Here is a 5,378-nt window from a genome sequence, read left to right on the forward strand (position 1 = left end):
TCTTTTTTTTAACAAATAAAAGCCTTACTATACATTGTCATTTTTTAAACAGATAAAAGCCTTACTATACATGGTCTTTTTTTTTTAAAACAAATCCAAGGCTCACTATACATGCACTTTTTTTAAACAAATAAAAGCCTTAGTATACATGGTGAACTATTTTGTAAATGAAAAATAGCCTCACTGTACATGGTCTACTGAATTAGGCCTCGTGACACAACTGACCAGAGCCCATTAATTCATAAACAAAGTAGACCAAAACAAAAACAGTAATCATTCTTGCTCATACAGTATGCATTCTTGATAATCAATGGAATAGCACCACAAAGTTGTTCCTCCTATTGTTTTTTCTCTTATATTAGCTGCCTTTGCGTATAAGCCGTACCCTTAAAATTGCCTTAAAATTGTTGAATTTAACAATTTCTCTCGTGTAAGACGCTCCCCGATTCACAATTTTCACCTCCATATTTGTGGTTTCAATAGGGAGTACAAATGTGTTACTTTGAAGGGAAAATCTTAAGAAAAATCATCGCACGTGGTATTTCTGAGATACTGTATAAATCAAAAGGATCGCCTGCTGGATTGCATATTCCTAAAGAGTGTTGCCTGCACGTAGACAAATTCAAAAAGGAAGTCACGTGAGCAGTACAACCAGGAAGTGTTTGTCACCCCAAGGTAATATGGCGGCGCCCTGAGCGAGCAATGGCCAGCACAAGTGAGTTTTTTCACGTTTTTTTTCCTTGAATTTTATTCCTAAACGTCAAAATACATTTTGTTAAGCGTTTTATCGGTTTTTCTTTTCTCTATTTTGAATTAAATGACCGTATTGGCCGCATTGTCTTGCATTATGGCGTTTGGTGCAAGACAAGTCTAATTTGTGCACATATAAGCCATACCCCTCAATTCAGTCATGATTTTTTGGAGTGACAAATACGGCGTATATGCGAGAAAATAAGGTACTTCCCCGCCTTAACCTCTTTGGACTTTTCGCCGATGCGCTGCGGGGCGCAGCTTTGCCACGAAGAACGAGGACATCTGCAGGCAGTCGGGCACGAGCGCTCCCAACGCCAAGCTCTTCATTAGGACAGCAAATCAGGATGCATTAGTGTAGTGGCTTTGCAAAAGATCACCGTCTGTTGTCGCTCCCACTCATGCTGACCTGCAGCGCAGGTAAGAGACAGCCGTTGGTGTAGCTGGATTAACCCACTGTGTTCAAGGCCTCTCGAACGAAAGCGTCAGGGCTCTTTATGCAGGCGCCGCTTTTCATTTTGTTCATGTTGGTGGACACCAGGAAAGAAATGACGCACTGTGGAAAGAGGATTTATTAGGACAGGGTGATTAAAATGAACAATAGCCTTACAATGCAATATTTTGCCTTGCAATGGAATAAATATAGCCACAAATCATCATGTTTAAGAGAAATAAGTAGAGGTTAAGACTTTACTTTATCGACATACATTTGTCCACCCGCTGCCCAACCTGGTGGGATGAGTATCCACGGGGGCCCCTTGAGTCCAGTGGGGAAGCGTGTGTTAGGGTGGGGGGTTTCCTAAGGATTTTTAACACTTAAATTAGCAGGGATACAGTAATCCCTTGAATATCGTGGCTTCACTACATCGCGTTTTTTTCCTGGGAGAATTTTTTTTTGTTAATATTTTTTTTTTGGCAAGTTCATAAAAATGTGAAAATGCACGCTGAAACTCGGAAGCAGAAGCCACTCCCCAGTCCTCCGCTTGCTACTAGAACTCAGCACTGAATTAATTTTTTTTGTTTCTTTTTTTTTTTTTAATCGGGGTGACGCTACTTTGCGGTTTATCACGGCCACGTCTGGTCTATATTAACCACGATAATCGAGGGATTACTGTATTAGAACACTTACGTTAGACACTATATTAGACCTCTCCACATTAAGCTACGCTTGTCTGAGACGCTACCCTCCCCATTCCTAGCACACCGCTAAAACGAGAAAAACCATCACTATGTAGTACATAGTGCGAACACATGGCTCTCGACCTGCAGGCGGCTCTTGGCCAAAATCAATGCGGCTCATTACTTCTTATCATATTTTGTATATACTGTTGATCCTTTGCCCCGTAGCTGATGTGTAACTCTGGCTACATTGCATTTTATGTGTGTGTGTTGAGGGTGGACACTTGCCATGAAATGAACACATTGTTGTTTTGTAAGTGGAAGAAAATGTTATGGTGAATATGATTTTAAATGTGTGTGTGTGTGTGTGTGTTTTAGTAGGTCACTGTGTGGCTCTTTGACTCTCAGTTGAATTTTTTTGCTCTTTGTGCCTAGACATGTTGGCCACCCCTGTACTATTCCATGGTAAAAAAAAATAATAATAAAAATTCCAGGAGTTGAGATGAGTTCACTTGTTTGGAATCATTCATTCATTTTTTTGAACCGCTTTAGTGGGTGCTGAAGCCTATTCCAGCAGACTTCGGGCCAGATGCGGGGGACACCCTGAACCGGTGGCCAGCTGACAGACAACAATTCACTCTCACACTCATACCTAGGGGCAATTTAGAGTGTCCAATCAGCCTATCATGCATGTTTTGGGAATGGAAATTCCCGCCGTCTTTATCTAAACTCGGTGAATAGATGTCAGCATGAAAGCGGAGGAATCTGCCGATAAATACATTGCTGGTTTTCACCTCAATCACCGCTTTGTTTTGGCGCAGAGAAAACAGCTGTTGGATGACTAGATTAGTTCATGTGGCTGTGCCGTATTGCATGACCTTACATCCTAAGTGATGTCTTGGGGAGCGAAAGTAGCGGAGATCTGCAGAAGCAATCATGAGGCAAAACAGTGAAAAACACACACGCTAAGCCAAGCCATGGAACATATGGGCGAATGACACGGAATGCTGCCACCTGTTTCATTACAGGGGCCAGCTGTGGCTTTGTGACACGCCACATATTTCACTCGTATTCTGCCCTGCAGGCCATTAAGGTGGAGCCATTTGACATGTTAGAGAAGTAGGGCAAAAAGGGAGATGGGGAAAAAAATGGAATGTTGTTACGCTGAATGCAAACGTAGCCTCAGCTAAGGGGTGTCATTTTTTTCACAGTGAACCTAGAGCAAAGGGGAACCCTGAATTTTTAATCAAATGGTGAGGCAGAATGAGGGCACTCACAGTTTAAATGAATTAGACGTCTAACTTTGTCAAAAGTAGTTAACTAGATAAATATTGTGACAGAAAAAAATACATTTAAAGTGTTATTTTTTAGCATAAAAACAGATTTTTCATTTTTGTTCATTTGAATCATGTATGCATTATTATTTACTTTTAACGCAAAAAAATATTATTAAAAAACCAAAGATTTGCATCTGCAAAAGCGGGGATTCAAATTTTAGTCGCACTTGTATACTGAATTCTAATATTGTGGCAAATGGGACCAAAATATAGTAATACCTTGACATAGGGGTGTCCCAACATATGAGAAATTTGAGACACGAGGAAAATTCAGAGCAAATATTTGCCTTGAAAAAAGGTGAAAAGAGGGACAAAGTACATTTCTGATTACTTTGGAGACTTACTTTAGAGTGAGAAGGTGAGAATATACTGTGGACGACATTACAGATCCTTTGTGGAGTGTCAAAATGGAGTTTGGCAAATTCCAGTCTTGCTTGTTTACAGCTTTTTTGGGTCTACTTGTCTTTTGCACTGAAACAACACAGACAGTGAGTTCATTCATAATAGATAACACAAATACAGAAAGGTTACATACATATTATAAGCAGTGTTGTCTGAGATGCACTGTCCCTCACCCCTTCCTTCTCTTTCCTCTTATTTTTTCACATGGCTTTTTATACATTTTTTTTCAGATGTCTCAATCTTCTTCCTTAGAAAGGGAGTGAGGAATGTGCCTATGCGGAATGTGCCTACACTCCCAACCCTCTAGGTGCCTTATTCAGAGATTTATATACACCTCACATTGAATGATAAAATGTTTTTATTACACGACATGCATAACATTGTGTGGATTTCACCATATCCTGCAAATGTTTCTTTAAGTTGATTATTAAAAGTATTCTATCATTATTTCCTGCAGTTGCAGTAAATAAAGTAAATACTGAATTACTTTATTACTATGTGTATGACTCTTATAATTTCCATTTTCATGTAAATGACATAAAACAGCCTCTTAAGCACCCACTGAACAGTAAAAAGCAATTAGGGTACATGTTGAACTCCAAAAGATTTAGCAAAAAAAAAAAAGAGCATTACCTTAATGATGTTTTCTCCACTTTGTCACCCATTAGGTTCATGCGCACAAAGGGACATGAGATGAGTTTTATAGTGGAGGCATCCAAGTAGGTCTAAAAATAACATCATCTAAAAACATAGAAGAAATACTGGCCTCTGAGCAGTGGAATATAAAGTCTATTTTTGTTCCAAGCATCAGCTTTTGAAATGTCTGTAATCGATCAGATGACAGCAAAGGTAAGGGGATGATATAATATGGCGTTTTTACCTTCGGCATCTTGACTTGTTGTTCACTTAGCATTAAAAGATGGATTTACAGGTCGGAGGTTGAGCACAGTGAAGTGCCGCTCACACTGTTATCATCTATAAACCATGCGGACATGCCCATTATCTTGAATATTTCACTGTCTCCCAGGCAAGGAAAGATGCTGTACTACAGTTTGGGTGGATACAAATGAAGGCACATAGTACATCTTTATTCTGACACTACTTTTTGCTGCTTCTGTCCAGCAGTTGGTGCAGCCCCCTTTTCTACTCTTCAACCACCATTCATTTCATCAGGTTCAAACAGACTCCTGTCAAAAAGAAAAGGGTTTTCCCAGGACATGCTCACACACCATCGCTGTTTTGCATGTTCGACCTTGGAAAGATCACACAAGGTTTTTCTGAATCCTGTTTAAGTCCAGTCCAAAGCTGCGGCGGCAGCCTGGTGAGCTCTGACAAGCGCTATCTTTCCATTGTCATTGTCGCTGTCTTCCACAGTTCAAATCACACATTGGGGATTGACACAATACAATATACTGCAATATACATTATTCATGGAAGAAACAACACCAGCATCAATATTTCACATACATATTGTCAAAGGAGATGGTGCAAACATACATTGAACAATTTAGAGAGAAGCTTTGCACAGTTTCATTTTCTAAACGTAACCTTTGTTATACATCAAAGTCAACACATCTGACATTTGTCTTAAAAATAAGGGGAATTTAAAATCAATGTGCCAGTCAGCTTTGAACATCAGAAATGCATGTGTATGTCAATGCTACTGTGTCCAAGTGTAATAGAAAATCTGGTAAGAGGGTTTTTATTCATCTGTTCTGAGGAAATACTAAATACTACAGCATATCTTGTGTTTAATTCTTTTTTAAAAAA

Source organism: Stigmatopora argus, chromosome 3 (assembly GCF_051989625.1).
Source record: "Stigmatopora argus isolate UIUO_Sarg chromosome 3, RoL_Sarg_1.0, whole genome shotgun sequence".
NCBI lineage: Eukaryota > Metazoa > Chordata > Actinopteri > Syngnathiformes > Syngnathidae > Stigmatopora > Stigmatopora argus.